This window comes from Camelus bactrianus, chromosome 2 (assembly GCF_048773025.1).
Source record: "Camelus bactrianus isolate YW-2024 breed Bactrian camel chromosome 2, ASM4877302v1, whole genome shotgun sequence".
In the NCBI taxonomy this organism is placed as follows: Eukaryota; Metazoa; Chordata; class Mammalia; order Artiodactyla; family Camelidae; genus Camelus; species Camelus bactrianus.
The window spans coordinates 114,823,601-114,851,310 of NC_133540.1; the positions used below are offsets into that span (position 1 = coordinate 114,823,601).

Below are 27,710 nucleotides of genomic sequence, written 5' to 3' on the forward strand. Positions count from 1 at the left end.
GGGAGAATGGATATATAAAATCTGTTCTATTTGTACAATGAATCTAGCAATACAAAAGAATGAAGTGCTGCTACACAAAACAATACAGGTGCATCTCTGGTCCAATAATGAACAAAAGAAGCCAAGCTCAAAAGAACGTATATTATAGGGTTCTTTTTATATCATGTTTAAAAATATTAAACAAAACTTATATATGTAGACAGAAGTCTAACTAATGGCTTCCTTGAGGAGTACTGGCTGGGAAGGAACAGGGAGGATCCTTTAGGAATCTTTAGGATCGTAAATCCACATTTAGGAATTTGGAAATCTGTTGTATATTCATCTTTGAGGCATTTATATCAAGTACATAGCAAAAATTTAGCAAGCTTTTTACGTAACTTTTGTATACTTTATTGTAGGTATATTCTATCTCAATAAAAATAAATGTTTTAGGATGTAAAGTATATTTTGAAAGTATTATATTTTCAAATTGGGCCTATGTTGCCTATGTCAACTTGAAGCACAGCAGGTATCATCTGCAGTGGAATATATAGATGTAAAAATTTGAAAGCTCTGAAATGATTGCTAAGGTAGTACTATAGCTTGCGATAGTTAATTTTATGTGTCAACTTTACAAGACTAAGGTATAATAGCTGGTAAGATATATTTCTCTGTGTGTGTGTGTGTGTATGTTTCTAGGAAAGATTAGCATTTGAATTGATAGATTAAGTAAAGATTTCCCTCAACAATGTGCATAGGAATCATCTAATCCACTGAGGGCTTGAATAGAACCAAAAGGTGATGAAAGGGCTAATTTGCTCATTGCTTGAGCCGGGTCCTGCATCTTGTCTTGCCTCAGTACATCAGCACTCCTTGTTCTCAGTCCTTCAGACTTGAACTAGGACTTACATCACTGGCTCCCTTGGTCCTCAGGTTTTCTGGTTTAGACTGGAACTACACCACAGCTTTTCCTCGGCCTCCAGCTTACAGGAAGCAGATTGTGGAATTTCTTTGCTTTCATAATTGTGTGAGCCAATCCCTCATAATATATGTATTTTTCTACGTATCTATATAAATTCTATTGATTCTGTTTTTCTAGAGAATCCTGATTAATCCAGGCTTTTCAAGTCATAAATACATAGAGGTACTTAGGAAGATCACAATAAATTTGATTGCTCAAGCAGAGCACAAAAGGTGATAATGGAACAGAGCACAGAGCACAGATCACAGAATCCTGAGAGAAACCTGCATAAAAGGACCAGGCAGGGAAAAACAAGTTTCAATTGAGGCCAATTAGTGCCAGAGGAAAATCAAGGGACTGCCAGTTCATAGAAACCAAAGTCTCTTGGTTGTTTTTCAATTAGAAGGGAGAGGTCAACTGCATTTTATACTGCAGGATAGTCAGGTTAGTAAAGACTGAATACAATCATTTAAGTCATTTGCTAAGAGATCATTTCTGACCATGAAGAAAGTAGTCCCCTTTAGGAAGGGTAAGCTATAGTTACCTCTAAAAGATCTTGTGCAGAAGTGATTTTCAATTCATAATATAAAATAGAATCACATATCAGTAAGTTTCTGGTTGACACAAAATCTTCCGTAATTATATATTGGCAGTCCATCCGAACACACAAAACCTGTCATACTTAGATCAGTAAAATAAAGTTGAATTCAGGCAAACAACCTGTTATTGTCAAAATATTGCCAAATACCTCTTTAGACTGAATGTAATACTTTTCAGAGGGAGGGCATAGCTCAGTGGTAGAGTGTATGCCTAGCATCCACAGGGTCCTGGGTTCAATCCCCAGTACCACCATTAAAAATTAAGTAAATAAATATAATTACTTCACACCTCCTCCCTGCCTAAAAGCCACCTGAATGTAATACTCTTCAATTTGTTACACTGGTGTGTTATAGTTACAAAATTTCCATCTTGGGAGTTTAGAGGCTTCACAAACTAAATAATACTGTAAATATGTATTGTCAATTCCCCCACCACTCGTGAGAACTCATCTACCATATTTCCAGGTGCAGTGTGGGAAATCCAGTTGAACTGTACTGGCTATTACTGACGCATTTCCTATCTCTATGGGAAAAATAATATGGCAAAATGATACGCTGCTCTCATTCAAAAGAAAGGGGAGATACTTGGGGAAAACAGTCCTTATTTCATCACTTTAGATTATTGCTTCTATACGTGTGAAGTTAGATTTATCTTTTCTTAGGAAACCTTGCTTCTTTTACAGTCTCAAATAACTCATGAAGCTATTTCCACCCAAATACCAGCTCAGACAATCTTCTCCTCCTACACAACAAGTAGGAGACATATAGAGAATGAAGTGACAGAGGAAATATGCATTATGTGTCACAACAAGGTGGAGAAGGACCTCTAAGAAAGAGTGTTTTATCTCAGAGCAGCTCCAGCTTAGCATCCTGTGACAAAACTGTAGGCTGTGGGATTAGATGTAGCTCTGAAGACTCTTATTCTAGTTAACTTGTAATAAGCTTCTGAGAAGCTAGCTGTTGCCCTAGACCTTCTTAAGCTATAATTTAATATTACACTCAAGAGCAAAGTATTTATTGGACCACCTAAATACAATAAAGAAAACTATTTGATTCTGGTTACAGTGTAAATGGACTATCTCCCCTCCCCACCCCACACAAAATAGCTAACCAACTTAATATTGCTGATGTCTGTATATAAAAGTTTATAAAAGTTCTCATTTGTCTTATCCATACGGTTTAGTTGTTGTATTCAGTGCAATTTTCATATTATACAAAAGAAAACATCCAACATAGTGAAAATGTAAAGTTCTGAAGCTTTCATAATATGTACTAAAGGTAATCAGATTATTTTACTTTTCAGTCATATTTATATGTTTGTTTATATAGTTTGGTGATTTTTAATATTGAATATTAATAAATACATTTTGCTTCTTTAGGATCAGGTTTAGCATTATAAATCTAAACAGTTATATCTTAAAAATAAATGTTAGGTACATGAGGAAAATCCTGACAGGTTATCTGAGCTTTTGGATATTTTGTTAGAATGGGAAAGATAGACGTTAGTCAACTAATTATAACAGTCAGTCTAATTGAATATGTAAGGATTATTTTGAAGATTCACTAGTGATTTTTCATTTAGTTTAGGACATTAGGGAAGGCTTCTGTGAGCCAATCATGTTTGTACTGAGGTCTGAGGAATTAAATGACATTACCCAGGTGAAGAGGAGAAGAGTGTAGACAGATTCTAAGGGCACGTATGTGGTAAATACCACAGCACTGAGTGAGAGCTGGATATGTGGGTGTGAGAAAGAAGGATGTGACAAGGATAACTTGGAGTTTTATTACTTATGTTACTGGAAGGATGTTGATGCCATTTGTTGTAACAGGTTATTGTGGAAGAAGTAACTTACTAGGATTGAAGGGGCTGAAGTCCATGAATTTAGTTTTTATTAGTTGGCTTCGGTGTGTGTTTTAACATCAGTGACATGTCAGAAACTAACTGGATATCTGAGTCTAAAGTTCAGGGGATGTATCTAAGCTGGGTATATATAAACTTGAGAGTCACCTGCATTTAAGTAGAAACTGAGGCCTTTAATATAAATGAGGTAAACCATGGAAGGAGTACACAGTGTGATGAGAAAAAGCATATCGACCTGTGTTTGGGAAACTGAAAATATCTAGTAGCTTAGCAGAAGAGAATAAATAAGCATGCAAATGAGACATGCGCTGAGCAACCAGAGAGGAAGGTGGGCCTTCAGAAAAGGGTGGTGTCAATGAAGTCAAAGACAGAGCTTTTCAAGGAACTAACTGACTCTAATAGTCGGGACTAGTCCATGCATGGCTGAATGGCAAAGTAAGAGAAGGACTGAAAAATAACCATTGGTTATGAGAACATGGAAGTTATAGGTGACCTCCAAAGTTGCAAATTTCACAGATTTGCTCTTGCAGGAATGTGTCTGGCAGCTTCCAGTGCCCTTTGCATTCACTACTGTGTTTACACTAGGGCCATGCTTGCTGTGGGGTTCTCTTAGCCAGTAACTGAGCATGTCAGGGTAATAAAGAAAGCCTATTCAAGGGAGGAGGGCATAGCTCAGCAGTAGGGTGCACACTTAGCACGCACAAGGTCTGGGGTTCAATCCTCAGCACTGCTATTAATAAATAAATAAATAAATAAATAAACCTAATTACTTCCCTCCTCAAAAAAAAAAAAAAAAAAAAAGGAAAGCCTATTCATGTGAGATGTGGAATTCCTCCAACAGGCACCTTTCATCCAAGGACAGCCCATTAGACTGGTCTCACCTTTCTTGGAACTTGCTGCAGTTTAATACTTTCCTTATCTAATCGTTCTTCCTTACCTCTCTCCTTCCACAGGTGAGAGACTTGCATCGCAGTCTGATGCACTGGGAATGATCTGAGAAAACACGTGGTAAGATGGAACTGGCTCATCACCCCCTGGCAGTTGAAATGGGCTTCATCCTGTGTGGTAGATAGGGCACAAATAGACCCTGACAGAAGGTGGTGCTCAGGTGGTAAACATTTCACGGGAGGCTACGTGGGAAAACATCCTAGCGCGAGGGAAAGCCCTCGTTGCTGTGATGGCTCAGGAATGGAAACGTGAGTGGGGAAGAATGTCTGGAAGGACAGCAGAGTTGGCTCTTTACTGCTGAGTTGTATTCCTTGCCTGCCTTGAGAAAAGATCTTGGTAATATTTATTTGCTTTTTTGTGCATGTGGGAAATAAAAAGAGTTATGACGAAATGCCCTCTGAGAGGCTGAGATGGTTTCAGAATAACTGAAAGGTGGGATTTGCTAATGTTTACTCCTCACTCTTCTCTACTATTGAAAATGTATATGTTATTATTCTAGAGCTAGAAATCTGTCTTCAGGAGAAAATAGGACCCAAGAACATGGTTAAGTGCTTCATTTGGCCACAAGTGGATTCTAAAACAAATTACTGGTCTAATTTGAGAATGTTATATTTAGCATAAAATATATTTGCCATTGTATAGATAATGGAGTTTATTTTTTATTGGATTGTGTTTGAGAAGATCTCTAGGGTGATGGGGATGGTATGAAGTGACTAGAGGTAGTGTTTTGTGACTACATGGCTTGAAATTAAAAATATGTCAAAAGTATCTTTAACCAAGATGGTACTACCTTACCAGAAATGAATAAAATCATCACTGCTCCCAAAGCAGAGGAAACAAAGATCTGGGATAAATATTATCTTGAATCTGCAATTTAATTTTCAAGTAGTAACTCTGAATTCAGATGGAATTATGTGAGTTTAGCCTCCACAAAAACAAAATTAAATCAAGCAGAACAGAACATTCAGAGAACTTAGGACCATTTGTATGGCTCAAGAGAATTAGAGTTAGAAATATTTTTTTAAAGCTGATTCTACAGATAAAGTGTAGGATATTTTCAAGTTTACGAGAATACATTCATATTTACATGAAAATATCAATTTGGCTTATATTTGAATATACAAATAGGTATTAACAATGTCTCATCCATTCTTAACCTTTGATATTCTCTCTATTCAAATGATAAGTATACAATTACAAAGGACAGCTATATATTATTCTAATAAGAATAGTTCAAGAAATTAATAAAAATGGTCAAACTTACGTGTCATGAATGAAATTTGTCATGAGAAGGAAATCAACTAACTAATGACTGAAATGTATATAGTATATATGAACATATGCAAAGTATTCAAACTGTAAAATTTTGATCATAAAATCTGAATATGAGTATCTTTTAATAATATAATCAATAGGCTATCTCATTTCATTATACAGCCAACATGGCAGAGTGCTTAAATAGTCATTATTACACTAAATATATATCCAAATTTTTCATTTTTGTTAACTTCATAGATACTGCATAAAACTTTAATAAAAGATTGAAGCTGGATCATATTCACACTTAAGAGGTACACATTTAATGAGATTTAGTCTTTCCATATTTTTCTGAAAAGGCAGAACATAATTTATGTGTTTTCAAATATTGGTTGCATTATGTCTCTAGTTTAACAAGTACAAGAAACTTGCACTTTAATATGTTAGAGAAGAGTTCTGTTCCAAACCAGAGTTCTCTCTGTGTTCTATGTTGTCATGTTCCCTGATCAAAAAACTTAATATTTTTCCATATATGAATCTCAGTCTAAGATTTATGATTCCTCCAAATGTATCTCTTGCTTACAAATATTTTCAATCACATTTTCATTAAACATCCCTCTGTGAATTCTGTCTCATAGACTTAACACTGCCCAGTGTGTTAGCAACTATCCACATATGCAGCTATCTAAAATTAAATTTAATTAAAATTAAATAAAATTAAAAGTCCAGTTCTTTTAGTCACACTAACCACATTTTGAGTGTTCAACAGCCATGTGTGTCTATAGTCTTCCATACTGGATAATTCAGGCATACAACATTTCTGAAATCACAAAAAGTTATATTGGACGGGACTGATAAAGACAATAACATTCAATCATCATTTATCCATTTATGCAGCCATTAACTGATATTTTAATGAATACTTGTCGTGTATCAGGCACTGTCTCTAGTTCCAAGGGTATGGAAATGAGTAAAATGAATAGTGCCTGCTTTCATCAGGCTTACCTTCTCGAAATTGAGACAGAAATAAAATATTAACCAAACAAAACTGTATGCTGTTAAAATCAAAAGCAAATGAAGACCAGCCTTGAAAATTCCCTTAGCAGAAACACTGGTTTAGTCATAAAAGTAAAGCTTAATTTAGCTTATTATGCAAGACTGAGTGGACTTGAGTCATTTCTTATTTATCCCTCCTGAAATCACAGGCAAAATCTAAACCTTTTCCCAAGGATGATATGAGGTAACCACTAACCAATTCCCTATCACTTAAGAAAATTCTAGTAGTATAACCAATCACTGTGACGAATAAATAGTCATTACTCTCTCACCATATAAGCTGTTTTACACCAATACATCCTTGAGCCTCATTCTGTGTTTTGGTTTGAGTTCTCCCAGTTCACAGAGTGTCTTTTCTTTGTCTGAACAATAAACTTTTACTAATTGCTCCTTCTGTGATTCATCGGTTTTCCTTCTGTTATTTCTGACAATGATATACAGGATATGATGACCTATAAAGTGGTAGAGTCTAAGCCAGAAAAAAAAAAAAAATCAATCTAGACTAGTGGGAGAGAGTGGTGACGAGAAAATACTGCCCTGAAGAAATGTTTCCTGAAAAGTACGTGTGAGTTATCCAGGTAGGAAAAAGTTAGGGATCACCACTATGAAAGGCATCAGGGCGGAAGAGGAGTTGACTTTGGGTATAGAAAATTGCTTGGGTAGAAAGAAGCTCTGATGCAGGAAAAACTGCTGTGTGCTTGAAGAATAGTCATAAAGCTTTATTGCAGACTATTTGAGAGAGGATGGTATCAGGTCAGAATAAAAAAAAAACAACAAAAAACAAAAATCGGACCAGACCACACAGGCTGAGGTGGGTCATGGGTGGCCAAGCCTGACATATAAATATTTCAAGAGAGGCCCATTAAAGCTACAAGAAGTTGTACCTGATTATTTAACGGTGCAGAGTGAGAAACTTCTTATATGGTAATAACGTGGATCTTCACGTGCTGACATGTACCCCCACCCCCCGCCCCTGTGTGATACATGGTAAAGAGTGAACCTGTCTTCATTCTCTTACACTTGATGGACTCCGTATGCCACGTACACGGCTAGCCTCTGCACTTCAGGTGTGCCCCTGTGAGAAGTAAGACAGCCTTGAGGAGACAGGTGTGCATTCTAGCATAGATCCCTGGTCTTGGTGTGCCTTTATTCTCCATCTTTGCTGGTTGGATCAGTTAGGCTCAGGCAGGAAAACAGAAACCACACCTGCTATTGTAACAGAGAGAGTGTAATACAGAGAACTGATTGAGTAAGTGCGGCACGGAGCTGTCCACTAGGGCTGCTGCTGCTGCAGTCCAATGTGATACTTGAGGTGGGGCCACAGAGGCTTCTGGTACAAGCAGAGGTGCGTCCACGACTCTCCCGGGTGGTACTGCTTTATTCTGTCTCCACGTGCACAGGGAATAGCTATTCCAAACAAACGAGGTGATCAGTTTAAATGAAGTCTCCCTTGTCTGACCATCATTATTGCTAAGTGGTGCCAGACTAGAAGATTTAGAACTCATTTTCTTGACCCTGAATCTTTATAAATTCGCTTGTGATTTTAGCAAATTCGGTAGATTTCTACTTTGATTGCTTTTCAATGAAAAAACCATTTTAGCCCTTGCTGACCCCAGCAGGGACAAGTACAACTAAGAAGTGTATGATGGGTCAGGGAGGAGGAGATTAAGAGTGCCACTTTCTGAGATGGAAAAAATAGATCTATGTTTGCTAGGGGTATAACAAGCCGAGTTACAAACTGACAGTTGTTCTATGGAATGGAACAATTCCTATGTGGAAATAATTAGAAGGCAATTTGGGTTTACTGATAAATATAGAGCTCAAGGGAAAAGTCCGTCCTCACTATATAGATAAAGCTGTTAGAGCGACTGAGATACCATAGGGAAAAAATGAAGTTTTCCCCAGGTTAAACACGGTTTCTGCGGAACACCAAAATTTAGGAGCTGTGATGGGGGAAAAGCTCACTTAAGAATAAAAGAGCAACTAGAAAGATAAGAAAACACCTGGAGAAGGTTGTGTCACGGAAATCAAGGAAGAAGTTTCAAGAATGCAAACTATGGAGAAAATTGCCTTCAATATCAAACGCTGCAGTGGTAAGAAATGTTCTGTGAAGAATCCACCAGATTTAACTAGGACACTAGTGATAGTTTGAGCAGTAGAGGATGAAACAAGATTTCACTGGCTTGAGTGTGAATGTCAAATGAAGAAGTAAAGCCAATGAGATGAGATCATCCTTTTCTTACAACAGCAGCTATTCGAATGTTGCGATGGTTTGAATGTTAATAGAAGAGAGAAAGAGCAGGGCAATGGGAGAAGGGCGTGGGGATACAGGCAGGGCATTAGCAATTTGCGCAACTTCATATGCTACGAATATTTATCCTTAACCTACAGTTGTTTTTTTTTTTTTAATATACTCGTTCCACCAGAAACTATCTTGGGAATAATAGTAAACTTGGCCATTATCTCTAGATTTAGTGGAATCCTTGTTGATGTTTCAGAGATTAATTTCTCTCATCATGTTCTATATTAATTAATTGGGTTGTTTTGGAAGCTGAAGAATTAGAACACCAAACATTTTTTAAATGTTTTTCAAAAATGTCCCTTTCTCATTCTAGTCAAAACACTTCTAAGTCAAACTTAGGTATGACATGTGTTGCTGAAAGATCAGCCTCTGTCCCTGATAAACCAGATAACTCAGAGACAGGGTCTTGGAGCTTAGAAGAAAAGAGACAGCTTTATTGCTTTGCTGGGCAAAGGGGACCTACAACAGGCTAGTGCCTTCAAAATTGTGACTCCACCTTGGGGATGGGGTAGGGTGATTACATAGTCATAGCTTAACAATAAAACACCAATAACAATCAGCAAAATCATTTTCTTGTTACAAGTTTTAGAATCGTGTCATGGTGTCTCCAGAAGACCAATTCTGTAGAGACTAGCAATTGTCACTTTTTCAGTCCTTTCATCTTGCAAACACCTGCGGCGTGATTCTTTATGATAATTTAGCCTATTTTGTAGGGTTGCAGTTCTGTGACCTTCTTCCTGGAGAACAACTCAGAAGCCAAGCATGATTATAGCTTTTGATGACTGGAATAAAGTAGAAACAGTAAGATCAATAGCTTTAGTTTCAACAAGGGGCCTGGAGCTGTGAGCAGTAACCTGTCGGTCAGGTTTGTTGGCCGTTTTAAGGGCACACATAAGAATAAGCAATCTGTTAGCCTAAATATGGCCACTTTATTATTTCTCCTTCACATGAACTGTGTTGTGAGGTTTCTTTTAGAGTTTCTTCCATGATCTGAAGGAGTGAAAAGCCCTGCCCACCTTACTCCTCCCCCAAACACACTCACAATACACATGCTATCTCAGGGGAGGTTATAAGAGATTGACTCATGGTTAATTTCTGTGGCATGATCTGGTCCTCATATGCTCTGTGTTGAAATTATATTTATCCCTCTTTTACTGAAAAAAAATTAGAATAATGACCTTGACTACCCATCTCAGATTCCACATGTAAGGAACTTGGAAGTCATGACTTTGTTCTAACAAGTAAAAAGCTGAACAGACCAAAAAATCAACAACTCTTCTAGGATCTGTAAGAAGAGAGAGGACACAGATCAAATAGCTACCCTCAAATTGGAGAGACCAACAGATGAATACAGGTCATTAGCTTACTGGAGCAGGAGCTCACAAGCAGAAACCTCTCAGAGAACTGGGTTTGGGGCAGGAAGACCAGAACTATAATTGATGAATTGGTAGAGGCTCAGTGCAGACAAGTCTGAGAGCTAACAACTCCTGGGTGACCCCAATCATAGAAATGCCCCCACAATTTTGTGAGTGCTTCCTCCAGGAGTTTAATCTGGTGAACATCAGAGAAAAATCTCCTCCAGCTTCCTGCATAGGGGGAAAAGGAACCCATCTGAAATACAGTTGACCTTTGAACAACAAGGGGGTAAAGGGAACCAAACCTCCCGCGCATTCAAAAATCTGAGTATAACTCTTGACTTTCCAAAAACTTAACTATTTATGACTTACTGTTGACCAGAAGCTGTACCAATAACATAAAGAGTCGATTAACACATATTTTGTTTATTATATGTGTAATACATTATATTCTTACAGTAAACTAGGCTAGAGAAAAGAAACTGTTATTAAGAAAATCAAAGGAAAAGAAAATACATTTACAGTATATCTATTAATTTATTGAAAAAATCTGCATAAAAATGGATCCGTGAGGTACAAACTGATGTTCAAACCCAAGAGTCAACTGTACACTCTTTTCTTAACAAGTCCTGCCCGTAAGAGAAACTAGTTAACCAGAGTGTAGTCTGCTGGGGTATTGTCAGGCCCTAACTAACCTGGGGGAAGAGAAATACTCAACTCCAGCCAGCTCTAGCCATCTTGTTCCACCTAAGTGTGGAGGGAAAAAACCTGAGAGACACATGTGAAATTCACAGCCCAGAAGCACAGGCTCACCGAATGACTGAGACCTAATCACAGCACTATAGAACACTTCCCCACCACACGCCTCACCACCTCACCACCACACTACTGAAAGCCTGTATTTACAGAAGTTTTCTTCTGAGTTCTGTCCAGCGCTGACCTCCAAATACAATTTTTCCTGTTTCCTAGGGAATCCTCAGTAGATGTTTAATGACTTGTCATTGAAATATATGGAAAATAAGGCCTGCTAATTTTCTCATGACTTTCTTTTTTGTATTTTGTAAAATGTAAATGGTCTCTTGGGCCCAATCCTATAAGTAGCATGCTTACCTACTGACAGTTCAGCAATAGGAGGAATGTGGGCTTCCCTAAAGAAGTAAGAATGATCACACGGCAAGTGACCAAGAGTCTTCTTCGACCTGCAAAGCAGGGTTTTGCAATGGTGTCCTGGCCCATTATCCTAATAAGATAGGGAATGAGTACCAGACACAGATGTCGTGAATGGGCTCTGAAAAGTACATGCTGAAATGTGAGGGACAAGGGAAAGATCCCTGCCTACAAGAAATCCTGAAAGGGTTATATAAGGACATAGGAATTAATGGGATGACAAATGTGACAACCTCTGCGGTAAGTAACAAGATATATTACATTAAAATATCCAAATTATGTCAATTGCTTTGACTTTATATCTTTCAGAAACCATAGATCAAAGCTTAATTGAATTTAAATGAAACATTAAATGTCATATTGCTCAAATAATATTTTCAAAGTGTAAGCCTATAACAATTGCTTTTGTTTTCCAATTTCAGATAATTTAAAAAAGAGTCAATGTAATATATGTGCTTCATTCAATCCAAATCAGAATTCTTCAAGTCTGTATGATAAATGTGTTGCTCCACATAAAAGCATAATGATAAAAATAAATTAAGCCATTATACATAAGAATTCTAGGTAATTTTCTTTAATTGCTGTGCAGCATCAATTATATCTGGGGGCACAGAAGGCTTTTAACCTAATTCTCAAATCTCTCTATGGCCTATATTTTTTTGATCTATGGACACTAAGAAAATAAAATTATAAAAAAGATTTTTTTCTGATTACTTACAATCTTTCCCATGAATTTTCACTTGTAGTAGGGCAAAATTGATTTTATATAGCATACAATTAAACTAAAAAATAATTTTAAAAAGGTCTTATATTTGCATATTATATGAAATAGCATTTATTACATTATCTCAATATACTTCAAAAATAATTTTTGACATTATAATTATCTTAAAAATTTTTCAATACATTCTAATTTTCTAATAAATGTGTAATTATTTTAAACAAAAACACAGGGAAATACCCATCTTACTTACTTCATTGTTGGCAGCTGAATTCAACAGCCATTCTTTTTTTTTCCCCTCTTCTAAGAGCCACACACTGGGTTGATCCTTGTAGTCAGTGGCGATTCACCACGTGACGATCATTCTGCGTGGCTACTTTAAAGACAGACAAGCAAATATATGTTCCCAACATGACATCCTCATTTTTTGTAAATTGACTAATTACAAAACAAAACAAGGATTATTGTATTTGTAAAACATAACCAGGATATCTGCCAATTTGGTGATTTCAATTCCTTTATGTGCAAATTTCCCTGTCCTTCAGTATGTAAATATTAAATATCAAATCTCCATATTACATATGGTTGGAAACCCAGTACCTCCTAAATTTATAGATGACCAAGAGACTTAAATTTCTCTTTATTTCTAATATCTGGAGTCCACTGAATCTTTCTATTCCCACCCAAGAGGTATACTGAATATGTCACTGCCTCCTTCACTCTCCAAAATAACACAACTTACAGAAGCTGTGAGATATTGAAAGAAGAGTTTTCTCACAGCATATAGTTTACCATGGGGATCACCTTAATAATAGATTATGGTAATTCTGAGTATGGATTATTCTATACAAGAAGTCAGTTTGTATGGAATTCTGGGTTCACTAGATCCAACATCTGTGAACATGGGTGATTTTCTTACTCTGTCTGTGCCTCAGTTGATTTACATGGAGATTGAGAGGATTGCATGAGTTACTATTTGCAAGTTTTTTTGTTGGCTTAGTTTTAGTTTTGTTTGCTGGCATATTGCTCCCGTCCCCTACACCTGCTGTATTATGGCTGTCTCAGAATCTCAAAAGCTTATGCCACTTTGTTATATATATAAAAAAATTTCTTCTAGGTTTTTTCTCCATAGCTCATTGTGGCCGTGACTTCTGAGCTGTTCTTACCAGTTAGGGTGGATATTAAGATGTTGCACTGAATTAGAGGTTTGCAAAATTTTTGGTAAAGGACCAAATAATAAATATTGCAGGCTTTGCAAGCCATAAGGTATCTCTTGCAACTACTTAATTCTGCTTTTGTAGCCCAATAGCAGCCACAGAAAATACATAAACAAATGGGCAGGCTATGCTCTAATAAGACTTTGTAAAAACAGATGGATTTGGTTCATGAGCCATAGTTTGACTGTCATGCTCTAAAAGAAACATGAATGTGGCTATACCCATGAACCATAGTTAACTGACCCCATCCAGCACTGAACAAAAGCAGACTGAGCTTTTAAAATACTTTTTATTATTATGAAATGCCTCATAAATATAATTCTATATGTTATATAAATGTTATAGGACATAAATAGTAAAACAATAATAAAATGAGCAATCGAGGAGTGTTACCAGTACAGTTAAAATTCCCTCTATGACCCTTTTTTTTTTAATTGAAGTATAATCAGTTTCCAATGTTGTGTTAATTTCTGGTTAATCACTATAGCATAGTGATTCAGTTTTATATATATGTGTGTGTGTGTGTGTGTGTGTGTATTCCTTTTCATATTCTTTATCATTATAGACTATTACAAGTACTGACTATAGTTCCCTATGCTATACAGTAGGTCCTTGTTGTTTATCTGTTTTATATATTGTAGTTAGTATCTGCAAATCCTGAACTCCCAGTTTATCCCTGCACCCAACTCTTTTACCCCTGGTAACCATAAGTTTGTTTTCTATGTCTGTGAGTCTCTTTCTGTTTTGTAAATAAGTTCATTTATGTCATTTTTTAAGATTCCACATGTAAGTGATATCATATGGTATTTTTCTTTCTCTTTCTGGCTTGCTTCATTTTGTATGACAGTTGCCAGGTCCACCCCCGTTGCTGCAAATGGCATTATTTTATTCTTTTTTATGGCTGAGTAGTATTCCATCACATAAATATACCACACCTTCTTTATCCAGTCATCTGTCGATGGACATTTAGAAGTTTTGTTAAATACTTATATATATATCCTTAGTTTTTGTATACTTTTGTTTTTATGTAATGGATGCCATACCTGAGGCAGTTTTTTTGGTGCTGTTGCTAAGTCACATATATTTCTGAGACTGATATATTTTGATTTGATTGACCATGGCTCATTCATTTATACTCCTGTAATTAATTCTAATGTATAAATATAGAATTGCTTTGCCCATTCTTTTACTTTAGAAACTTTTTGGCTGTTATGAGTTCCTTCCTATTATAAACAACCCTGGAATAAGTATTATTGTTCACTTCAAGTAAAAAAATAATTCCATGGGATATATTAGCTTTATCTATTTTTATTCACTTGAACATGTTTTTCTCTTTAATCACTTTATGGAAGAATAATGTTAATATCTTTTTGAATGTTAATCCAAACTTACATACAGGAGATAAAAATTAATTTAGATTAGATTTTGAAATATAGCCTGATTAAGTTTTCCAGTGCATTGTTTAAATGCTTTGTATTCATGAGATTATATATATATATATATACACATATATATATATTCCTAATTTATATATGTGTGTGTGTGTATATATATATAATTCCTATTTTTATATATGTGTACATATACATGTGTACATATATAAAAATAGGAATTGGTTCATGAGATGATAGAGGTGGCGAAGTCCCAAGATCTGCAGTTGGCCAGCTGCAAACCAGGAGAGCTAATGGGATAGATCTATTCTGAGTCCAGAGTCTTCTGAACCAGGAGAATCAATGGTGTCAATTCAAGTCTGAAAGCCTATAGGCTGGAGAACCAAGGAGAGCTCATTTTCAATTTGAGTGCAAAAGCTTGAAAAATACCAATGTCTCCAAGCAAGCAGTCAGGCAGGAGAATTTCCTCCTGTTCAGCCTTTGTCTCCTGTTTAGGTCTTCAATTGATTGGATGAGGCTTTCCCACATTAGGGAGGGCATTCTGCTTTACTTAGTCTACCAATTTAAATGTTAATTTTGTCTAGAAGATCCCTCACAGACACATTTAGCATAATGTTTGACCAAAAGTCTGGGCACCTCATGGCCTTGGCAAGTTGATAGATAATTAGCCATCAGAAACATTTTTCAGGGCTTTGACCAAGGTGTAACAAAGCATGATTCACCTGTGCCAAAAAATGATCTAGTGATGTGTTGAGAATGACTGAAATGTATGGGTAGTTGCAGGGAGGCCTTTTAGGAGGGAGGTAAAAAATCCAAGGAAAAATCCAAGGATGGCAGCTGTAGAGCTAGTAAGAAGTAATAAGAATCTTAATAGATTTTGAATCTATTGACAGAGCCAACAGAATTTGGATATGGGTTGAAAAAGTAAAGAAGTCAAGGACAATGCCAAAGTTTTTATTTTTAAAAAATGGAAGAATGGAGTTGACATGATCTGCTTTGCTATAGTAACTAGGTAAGCAGATTTGGGAGAGAAGAGAACTAGAGTTGCATTTGACACCTTAATATGAGATGTCTATTAGACATTCAAGCTATTATTAATTTATCGAGGCATTTGTTAATAATGAATTAAATTTTGACTCTTCCACGACATTTGACAATTTTCATAGATTAAAAAAAGATGCAAAAGTGAAAGTGTAACTACGCTTCTGTAGTTGAAACATATCTTCAGAGGGGCTCTATCTGGGCACTTGCAAATCATGCTACAAATCTGAGAACCCAGTTTGACTTTACATGGCTTAGACTTAGAGCCAGCCTTTCCTACGCACACAGCTACGTGCTGGGAAGCAAGAAGTTGAGAACACCGATGAGATCCCTTTCAACGGTATGCCAATCTCTCGATGACTTTGTCCCAAACTGCTTTTCCAGCCTCATTATTCATTGCCCTCAAGCATTTTTCTCCAATATTTCAGTTATTTTCTGCTTGCTAAAGTCTTTTTCCCACCCCATATCTTTACCCATGCTTATCTTTCAGTCTGAGAAGATCTGGTTTCTCATTTTCTGGTTCTTAAAATTGTTCACCTGAAACACTTAAAACAATTACTCTCTCCTCCATGAAATTTTCCTAATGTTAAAATAAATTATTTTTTTTCTCATATGCTTCCATCACATATTTTGGAAATCAATAACTATTTTACAATTCTAGAATGTATTATAGTCTGCTATATCTGCCTGTTTTTTTTTAAGTAAGGCTGCAGTGTTACTATGAACAGTATTACTATAAACATCATTTATCTTTTTTATTCTCCAAACACCTTGCACATGATAGGTGATTAGCATTGTATGATCATTTCATTCAACTGAACAAATAGAGTATTTGAACAGAAGTAAAATGAAGCAATGAATAATGCAGGTTTAAAAAATCATTCTATTATTGTAGACAACTCTTTATTATACTTTAAAAATCACCCCTACTTGTCCCCAGTCAGTGCTTGGTACCATGGGAGAAATTGTGAAATCCACAGCTATAATCATCCTCACCCTCATTTTTAACATCATGCATTTATTTTTATTTCTTGCTTTTAGAGATTGACACATTATGATTATATATTAAGAAAATATCACGGATATAACATCAACCAAACATTTAAGGAGTGCAGTAATTAAATCATGCATTTATTGGTGTGTATAAACATTATTTAAAGCCAATAAATAAGTTTATATCACGAAAGAGGAGCAATTCTTATGATTATACTGTGAGGGGACAGGGAATTGGTTTTTAATAATTTCTAATTTGCTCCATCTTTCCTATGTAAATGACCAGATTTAGAATTGCTCATAGCTTCCCCAAACTTATTATCTGACCAATAGAGAGAATAATTAAATGCTTACTTCATTCTCTCCAATTGCATTGTTACTATTTATACAACTATAGGAAGTCATCATTAAGGACTACATGAATTATTCAAAGAACCATTATAATTAAGTGTGTGTAAACAGGAGAAAAATCTTAATAATTAAATTATTTTCCAAGTGTGGAAATGGAATCACTTTTATTATTTCTTAGCAATAATAAAGAAAATACAATATTTTGTCACATACTGAGATCATTAACTTGACAACCTAAACTATGCAATCTTCAGCCAAGTAAAAGAAAGGTAAAAAAATGGAGTCTAACCAGCTAAAAGTAATGTCATAAAGTCCAATGAAGTAAAGCTGATACACATTAAACACATTAAACACATTCTTTTTTAAACACCTTATTCCTCAGGCAGAACCAACCTACTGTTATTTAGATGTTTTTTGTCATGCTTAAATTATTTCACAATCCAATATAGAATTGAAAGAATAAGTTGAAAGTCGAGAGAGGCTATGAAAGTGTGACAGTCACAAGAAGAGAGTCAAAACCATAACAGAACGCAGAGCCTCTAAGAAAATGTTAATAAAGATAGACTCTACAGATGCGAGTCTTGAGTGAGCACGTATATATTGTGTTATATTTAATATTGACCGTAATGACCTTACAAGTGAGAAAACTGAGGCTGACAATGGCTAAAAGAATAGTTTATATTGGTTTGGATTATTTACTGTGTGACCAAGCTGGACTAAGGATATTCTCTGAAAAGCACATTTATTTTCACCTTGAAAACCACCTTGAGAATCAGTTTGAGATCCCGAACTGTTGGGATGGACTCCCAATGACTTTGACCCAGTCAAACGTACATTTAGATAGAGCAGAGATTCTGAGCTGGCGTCCTAGTTCCTTTATGAGAAAAGATAATGACAATGTCCGGTTTGTAATAATCCAGATTTTCAAAGCTATAAATAAACAATGTATGTATGAAGGAAAATGGGGCTGGCTGTCCAATGAATAACTGAGAAGCAGGAATATGTTCTTCCACAAGTAAACAAAGAATATACATCATTCACTGTAATGGAACAACATAGATTACAAATTGGGTCTTTAACTAAAAGTGAGCCAAAGAGCTGCAGCTGATGCTACTGTTTATTTTTAAAGACACTACAATTTTTGCAAAGGAAGACATTACAAAACTTGAAAGAATAGCTATAATTCTAAAGTCATCCCAAAATGGGGAGAAAAAGTGTTATGCTGATTAATATTCTTTATCAGAAAGTTTTCAGAAAGAAATGGTAACAAACACAAATGTCATGAAATGAATGGATATTTATCATTTATAAATTAACATAACAGTTACAGTCACCAAACCCACATCAAAGCATTAAACTCCTCCTTGAACCTTACATTGATGGTTGCTAGTTATCACCCAAGATAGATTTGGGTTTGTTGCTCCTCTCTCTTCTCTTTCCGTTCTTGCCCTGTTCTCTCTCTCTCCTCTAATCTATCCATCCATTCATCCATCCTTCAATCCAAGATTTTGGTATAATATAATTTAATTGTTTTTTTTCCTCAACCCACATGATCAATCTCCTTAACATTTACTGTGCTTTTCCAGCATTTGATTGTCCTTGAATCTCTGCATCTACCCTTGTTCTTTTCTTTACTCTGCCATGCATCATGGTGGTGACTGGTGCCATATTTTCTAAGGATTCTAATCAGCTGACTTCCGGCTATGACTCTTGGAAGGTGTTGTTGGGAGATAGTCAAGGGCAGGAAATGAATAGATGGAATTTATTTTATCTTGGATTATGAGGGAGTGGTTCTCTTTCCTCTGTGGATGCAATTTCTCCCAGGTAAACTCACTATGTATTCTACCTCCTCCATCTACCCTGGGTCCAGATTCCCCCTCCCCCCACAAGATAACCCTCCTCTCTTGAGTCTCCAGCTGAGAGGTGATAGCAGCTACTTGATATTGCTGATTTATGGTCTGTTCCACTCTCCTAATTTAGATCTGTATCTTTTCTGTCACTTGTAGAACCAATTCTCTGTATTCAGGAAGTTTCTGTTATCTAGTTAGACCCTGATTAACACAGCAACCTAAACATTTACTTCCTCACTCTAAATTTTTTTTGAAAGCAGTATGAATAAAATGAGTAATGTTTTGAGTCTATCTTCTGTTTTCACTGTGGAATAAAGGGACTTCTGGCTCAGCCAGTTGGGTTTCTTCCACTCCCCTGACCTCTAGAGGATTTGTTTATTGCCAGCTAATTTCTTACCGTGATAAAAGCAGGACTGGAGCTATTCAACTGTATGAGTAAGGGTGTTGTGAGATCGTTTTTGAAGAAAGAGGTGTATGTATAGCTGTTGCAGGTGCAGGAAATAGATGACAGAGAAAAAGACGAGTTTTAAGAAATATTACTATGTACTACATTTATGGAGTAAAATAAGCCAACAAGAGTTATTTTAAAAAGTGTTATATTTGTAGGGCTGTGTCTATTCAAGTACGTGTATCACATGAGGGTATTCCAGAGGAAGCAAGAGCTGTTGCTCATAATGGAAGTAACGATGGTCCATTGCAAAAATCTTACTCATTCGCTTCCATCTATTTTTGCCTTCCTTCTGTTGGTCTCTTATTGATTTTCTGTTTTTCAACTTGTTTTTCTCAAACATAAATTCTAAAACTGAAGTTTTGATTGATTCTGAAAATGTATTTAACAATAATTTTAATATGTGACATTTATTTTCTGCTGATTATATGATAAGCACTGGTACACATGCCTCATACGTATTACCTCATTGAGTCCTTACCAGGATCCTGTGAGTTCAGCAACGTTATTATCCTCTTCCATAGCAGGAGAAAACAGGTTCTGAAGTCAAATGGAAACTCTGCATTCTGACTTCGGTTACTAAGCTTTTAACTACTATGCTAAACAGAAAATACAAGATTTACTGAATCTTATGAAAATATATATGAAAGGAAATTTGTAAATTTCCAAATTTCTGATAAGGGTAGTGCAATTTGGGAACAATGAATTTGCAAGTGCATAGTTAGTAGCATGTAGAAATAAGTAACTCCTAAATTCTCATGTTTAATTGTAGAAGCAAATTTCATAGGTGAAAAAAATATTTAGGATTTTCCAGAGGCCAACATTTTGGTTATTTTCTGAGAGGTTTCTCTACAGAAAAAATACGCTTGTTAGACTTGTTTGTTTAAGAATTACAAATAAAATCACAAAATAATTCTTTTGTGTATCACTTCCTTTGTATTCTAAATATTGATCAAGGTTTACACATAAAATCTTACTCACTTATTTCTCTTTTTCTGAATTTGTTTACTCCCATGATTTTTCACATACCTTTTATTGATAAAAAATAAAACTCACTAGGAAATCATTATTGATTTGAAGATGACAAATGTACATAAATTCTTGATAGCTTTCTGGGATTATATTTCATGCTGAGATAATGGCCTAAGAATTCAGAGTGATGTTTTCATAATCGTGTAGTTAAATACCTGATTATCTTAGATACAATTTGTGCTCTGTGAAAAATCCATGACTTCATTGTTGAAGTTAAAAAGTAGGATTTTACTTATAGTTTTTGCCTAAGCTTCATTTTTTATGTGTGCCTCTGGTCCTTTCACTCTGCTTAGAGTTTATTTTTTGCTTAAGATACATACACTCTTCCTGTTTTTCACCTGTGACCATCCTTCTTTTTCTAATTACAACCTCAGCCCTTAAGAAAACTGTGAAGTTCTTTTTTAGAGCTAAGTTCAATGTGTACTCATCCTTCTCTTATTGTTATAGTGAAATACATGTCATTCTCACTTATCTAGAGATCATGAAACCAACTATCAAAAACTAGGACAGCATCAAAATACAAAATACAAATGAGCTGCCAAAGTTTTCATTCAGACATCTACCATATCAGGAATCTAGGAGCCATGGCGAGCACCATATCCAAACACCATCCAAAGGGTTTCTTTTGGAATTTTTTTTCCAAAACTCTTGCTCAGGAATTGGTCATTTGGAATCTGTTCTATGTTAAGAATATTTCTTCTCAGTTTTCCCTGGAACTTGTCCATCACTCTTTCTAGGGATTGAATTGTGTCCCCCGATAAGGTATGTTGAAGTCCTAACTTTCATACTTGTGCATGTGACCTTATTCAAAACTAAGCTTTTTGCAGATGTAATCAAGTTAAGATATGACCATCAGGGTGGGCCCTAATCCACTATAGCAAGTGTCCTTATAAGAAGAGGCATAACTGGGCACAAATATACACAGAGAGGAGAATGCTGTGTGGAAACACGCACACACAGGGAAGATGGCCATGTGAAGATGGAGGCAGAGATTGGAGTTACACTGCCACAAGAAGTAGAAAAACTGGGGCTACAAGTAGGTGGAAGAGGCAAGGAAGGATTCTTCCCTACAGGTTTCAGAAGTGTGGTTAGCCAGTACCTTATTATTGGACTTCTAGCCTGCAGAAATGTGATACAATAAATTTCTGTTGTTTTAAGTTTCCCAGCTTATGGTACCTTGTTATGACAACCTTAAGAAACTAAACAAGCTTTGACTACAACCAGGCAATGTGCATGGCTTTATTAATACACACTCTATCTTGAGCTTGATGACTATCTTAGTCAGTTTGGGCTTCTGTAACAAAAATACCAAAGACTGGGTGGCTGAAACAACAAATACTCATTTCTTACAATTCTGATGGCTGGGAAGTCCAAGATTAAGGAGCTGACATATGTTGTCTGATGAGGGCACTCTTCCTGATTTGCAGATGACTCTTCTTGTTGTGTCTTCACATAGCAGAGATCAGAGAGAAAGAGAGCAAGGTCTTATGTTTCTTCTTATAAGGGCACTAATCCCATTCATGAAGGCTTCATTCTAAATACCTCCCAAAGGCCCCACCTCCTAATACCATCATATTGAAAGTTCGGATTTCAACATATGCATCTAGAGGGGACAAATCATGAAGCCCATAACACCATACCTTTAGCCTATTCAGCAGACTTGTCTCTGCCATTACAGGTACACTAATAATAGTGCAATAGTGCACATAAGTCTAAAACCTGGCATAGTCCTCATATCATGCATATGGATATAAAAAGTTCATCCACTGAAGCTCATGAATTTCATTCTCAGATTGACCTTCATGTCCTCATTATCAATCTTCTATTTTCATATCCAACTCTAAGAAAATTAGTTCTTCTGATTCCCCTGTTCCATAGATGATTAGAAGCAGCAAATTGAGTGGGGAGGAAGGAATTCAAGAAATACATTCAGAATGGCAATTATTACAGAGCCATGAGGTGGTAAGTTTGAAACCTGCCTTAGAATATAAATTGTATCACAAATAATCTTCTGGAGATTGGGAATTGGCCTTAATGTTTCAAGACTTATTTTTCTCATTTGTTTAATGGAAAACCATAATACCATTATGGCACTTAATGATGTAGCATTTGACAAGTACTCAGTTTAACAAATAGCAGGAAATACTATAAAAGTTTTCCCCTTTTTTTTAATTTCTTGAGTAATACCATCTAGTATCACCAACTATAAGGAAAAAAAAAACTGTTCTTACATTTTTATTTAGTGCTTTAATTACTAAGCATGGATTTGACCTTGAATCTTTGACAAAATGATTAAACAATGATCAATAACTAGCAAGAACTTATGCAGTCCATTTTGGAATTTGTGTTAGATTTCTGTTGCAGCTGTAACAAAGTACCACAAACTTAGTGGCTTAGAAAAACACAAATTTATTACTTTTCCATTTGGTAGGTCAGAGATCTGATACAGATCTTTTCAGGCTAAGATCAATATGTTCTGTGTTCCTTTGTGTAGGCCCTAGGGGACAGTTTGTTTTCTCGTCTTTTCCTTTTTCTAGAGCCAGCCTGCATTCCTTGACTCATGGAGCTCATCGTGCATCTTCAAACCAGCAACACTGTAAGCCCCTAACCTTTTTTGTATAGTCACATCTTTTCCTTTGACTACATCCAGAAATGAGTTCTCTCTTAAGGACTCATGTGAGTAGGTTGGTCCCTCCCAGATAATCCATTATAATTTTTCTCTTCTCAATGTCCTTAAGTTTAGTAGCATCTTGAAAGTCTCTTCTGTTATGTACGGTAACAGATTCACAGGTCCATGGATTAGGATCTCTACTTTGGAGCCAATGAGGTTGGGTGGGAACATTATTCTACCTACTACAAAACAGTTTCCTTAGTCCTTTAAATGAATTTCTTCAGTTATACTGAATATTCATTGTATGGAATAACTAATTTTCAGAAACTCTGGATAAATAAGATTGAATATTATTTTTGGAATTTATTCTATTTGTAACAGTAGAATCTCTGATGCTTATTTTGATTCATGGAAGTATGTTGGATCCATCACATACCTAATTATTCCTGTTAGTGAAGACTTCTTAAATACTATACTCATGCAGTAAATGTTAATTGCCTCTATTCCTTGAACTGTTTTCTGTTTGGGGTATCCATTCCCTATAATGTTTTCTAGATTTGGTAATTTTATCTGCTCCTTGCACTAATTTTAAATTCCTTGTCACTAAATGGAAATTTGTGAAATGTATTACTACAAATTTCAATCTCAAAATGTAAAGTAAAAATAAGAAATGAAAAGTTTTCTGAATCAACATGTTTTTCAATTTCACTGTATCTAATTTTTTAAAAATGGAAATAGCATTGTCTATTCTCCTATATTCTAGAGTTCTAAATAGATTAACCAAAGAGTAAACCTGCTATGAATACATTACAATGCCTATAAGTTTCATGTATTTTTGAACTCTATGTGCTTTACAAACAAACAGGAGTGCTAATATCTTCTTTGTGAATCAAAGATTCTGAATATTAAGAGTTAGACATAAAGAAACTGAGTTCTAGCATTATTAGATTACTTCAACATAGTTATTAAGCTAGATGCTAAACTAAATTTAATTCCACTGTGGACTTAATAAACAACTTAGAGGAAGAAATCATATACTGAGACTGACCTGATTGCAAAGTGTATGTATGAATTCATTTGTAGTTTACACAACAAATATTTATTTGGTGACAGATATTTTACTAATTGCTACAAATAGAGTAGGGAATAAGAAAGATCATCTGATGTCCTTTAGAGTCTACAATTGAGTTTAGGCAAATTTGTCATAGAAATGTACTTTTTTCTCTTTCAGAACCCTTCCACCATTTCAAGTTTCACTGATGTCCCCACAAGTCTCTTTCCCTTTGTCAACTTTAAATGACAATAATTCACCTAATTTGAGAATTAACTCTAGCTTTTATTATCAAATATATTCTTGGTATAATTCTACTGAAATGTGAAAATCTACAAAAATAAATAAAACTTCAAAAGCTTAATGAAGGGTTCAAAATGTATGATTTCTAGCAAGATGGGAGATAGTTGGGATAAAATGGCCTATAAATATATTTTAAAAGGCCCATTCTAATTATACTCAATACTAATTAAATTTAGAACTTAGCAATGTGTTTATTAAAACATGCAAATTTACTATTATAAAATTAGTATTATGAATAAAGAAACTAAATCTGTAACATTTAACCTAATTTAAATTTTCTAAATACTCTGAGTTTCTTTGAGAAACTGATGTCTCATTGAAATGAAGAGAAAGAAGTTGATGTTTTCTTTTATGAGTGTTGACTTTGCCAAATTGGAACAACCCTCCCACTGTCACCACCCCTGCCACCAAAGAAATAACTATGAGCAACTCATTTCGTAAAAGTAAGGAGAGTTGAGTCAGATATTTTATTTCTATTAACAGCTGTTCCCTACTGATTCATTTTGTGAATTAAAAATAAATCACTCACTGATAATTTGTATTTACGTGCCACCTTTCTTCTGTGAAGCTAAAAAAGATTTAACATCTTTCAACTTCAATTTTTTCCCCAAAGGTTAAAGAAAAAAGAATTATAATGCCAACCATTGCCCCTCAATGTTATAAATAAAAGTCTTTAAACCACTTTGATGATTTATGATAAATATTGCCAAGTATAAAATACTATTATTAACTACACATTGATTATAAGATGTCCATCATGAAAGAGTAACTTTATAACTTTGAAATTATCACTACTGTTTCGAACAGAAACAGTATTTGGTTAGAAAGAAGGCATGCACTTTGAAACTTCAAAACTGAAATGTCAGATAGTTACACATAAATGCAAGAGAAAAAGTTCATTCCACTTACCACTACTCAGTACTTCCTCCTCCCTACCCATTTTATTTTTTAATGCATTAAAATTATTCTTTGAGTAAAGTGTCCATTTAAATGATTGCTGTATTTTAAAAAACATTTTAAATGTGATGGGATGGCCATTCCTCATGCTGTCCAGGTGTTCTGGGCTAATTCTGATGGCTTAAGCGACCTCAGTGGCAGACAAAGAGACCACAGGGAGTAATGTTAATCATAGGACAACATAAAGCCTAAAATCAATGCTTTTTTTGTTTTTGTTTTTCTTCAATTAAAGCAGTTCTTGCTTTATTAAGAATGCAAAGGTATGGAGAACTGTCTTTCATTCAAGAAAAATTTACTGAGATACCCCATAAAATTGTCTTTCTACGTCTATACAAATCATCAATATAGTTATAACAGATCTTAAAATGCAACATGGCTCATGGAAGAATCAACTTGTATTTGAATTTTTTATTCGATTTTTTTTTTGATTTGTTATATCCTCTAAGGCATACTAACAAAGAAATAACTTCTTTTATCCATCAACATTAAAATGGCTACTCTCTCTCTCTCTCTCTCTTTTTTTTTTTTTTTTTTTACAGTGATAGCCTGGTTTATTGAAAACAAATTCTTAGTTATTTCTAGTGTTGATCATGCTACTCTCTTTTTAAGGAGATAAAATAGACTGGAGCTCTAACCAATGTTTCAGGCTGTGATTTTAGATCTCCTTTGAAAGACAAACAAAACAAAGCAAAACAAAATATCTGCCAAAGATGCAAGGAGCTGTTTTATTACTGAGAGAGATGGTGTCTAACTAATATGTTGATCTCATTGTAGCTATAATATTAAACTCAGTAGTTTTTAAATATTGAGGGTCTATTTCTTCTAATAGCCATCATTATCACAACTATCCTTAGTAAAGCAACAATTGGTGGCTTTATAATGACCTCTGAATTGAATTCGCAAATCTCAGTATGATGATTAAGACCCACCCCTCTTATTTAAATGTGTTTTGTTTTTAATTTCAGTCTCAATCTCTAAAGTTTTATTTCCTTCTCTCCCCCAACTAACGCCTAAAGTGGAAGTCCTTGCTGTTTGGAATGGAGGAAAGAAGGGATCCTTGGGCTGTAAAACAGACTTTACTCCCTCTTCTAATCTCTGGCTCCTCCATTGATTGTGACGTGGTGAAGGAATGATGTAAAATGCAAACGTTTCTTTACTAAACAAGTTCAAGTGACAGCTCTCCCCTGTTTGATCACCCCTGGTACTCAGTTTCCTTCCTGGCAGAAATGCCCAAATGCCAGCTCTTTGATGGTACGTGCATGGGTGGTTCAGAGAGGCTCTGTAGGCCCCCTCCCATTGTAAGTTTCCCTGCATTTTGGAACTCAGCACTACTACACTGAATTCCCTCGCCTGCCCACAATTTCCCAGCCAGTGTTGGTGGCCAATCATCTTCCTCATGGCGGCTCAGCTCTGCCACCCTGTCAGCCCCAGCATGTCTCCCCACTTGTCTCGGGTTCCATAGATTTTACAGGGACACATCAGAAGGGCTGTTGGCTAAATAGATAAACAACATAGGAGCCAAATACCAGTCTTTGGTCTTTAATTCTTACAAGTACAACTAATCTTTACAAGTGATTCTCTTAAAGGTTTTACTCTGTTGGCTTTAAGGGAGTAAAGCAGTCCCCAGCTTACCTCTTTCTTTCCAGGGATACTGTACCCACTAAACAGCTTCCACGTGACTCTTCCCATTCTCTTTTTAAGTAGAATGAAAGCACTCCGATTAGCTGTGTTGATTCTGAATGGTTTATATGAGCATGATCTCTGAGATAGCGAGAACACACTATTCTTAGAACTCAGAATTGATTCTGCAAATATTGATTGCACACCAACAACAGGGAAGGAACTGTTCTAGGTGTTAGTAAAATGGCACAAAATGTTTTTTTCCCTGTGGAGTGAAAATTCCTGTGGGAAAAAAACACTAAAACTGATTAAGGTTTTGGAAATGGAGCATTTGGAAAGCTTTAATGATGGTGGTGCCTTTTAAAATAAATTAATTAGTGAAAGCAATGCTAGAAAGGGATTATTTGAGTAGAGGTACATTAAACAGGTAAAAGATCAAGCCTTAAAATGTTGAGGTGAAGTGGGGAGGGAGGGTACCAGACAGCTGGATATGCCCCCAGAATGGGGGCTTGCACCATAAAACTTTTTGTGCTTTGTTCTTCCAATTATTTTGATCTTTCTTTGCTTAAGTCTTGGGAAAGGGAAAGTAACAAAGCTAATCTTTAACCGAGATTTTCCATTAACTAGTTTTGTGATGTT

The 27,710-nt window shown here is 35.5% G+C and overlaps 2 long non-coding RNA genes across 2 annotated transcripts in view; one reads left to right on the forward strand and one right to left on the reverse strand.

The window, feature by feature from the left end:
• The window catches only part of LOC123619159 (uncharacterized), a 178,078-nt gene extending 153,552 nt beyond the window's left edge, over positions 1–24,526 (forward strand). Inside the window, exons 4-6 of the long non-coding RNA XR_006727703.2 lie at positions 4,354–4,408; positions 23,067–23,125; positions 24,372–24,526. This is a non-coding gene — a long non-coding RNA (uncharacterized LOC123619159). The remainder of the gene's footprint in view (positions 1–4,353; positions 4,409–23,066; positions 23,126–24,371) is intronic.
• LOC141579412 (uncharacterized) lies at positions 9,381–27,192 on the reverse strand. The gene is made up of 3 exons (XR_012510697.1): positions 27,084–27,192; positions 12,460–12,582; positions 9,381–9,745 (listed from the first exon to the last, which is right to left on the reverse strand). It is a non-coding gene; the product is annotated as an uncharacterized LOC141579412 (long non-coding RNA).
• Between the last annotated feature and the right edge of the window lie 518 nt (positions 27,193–27,710).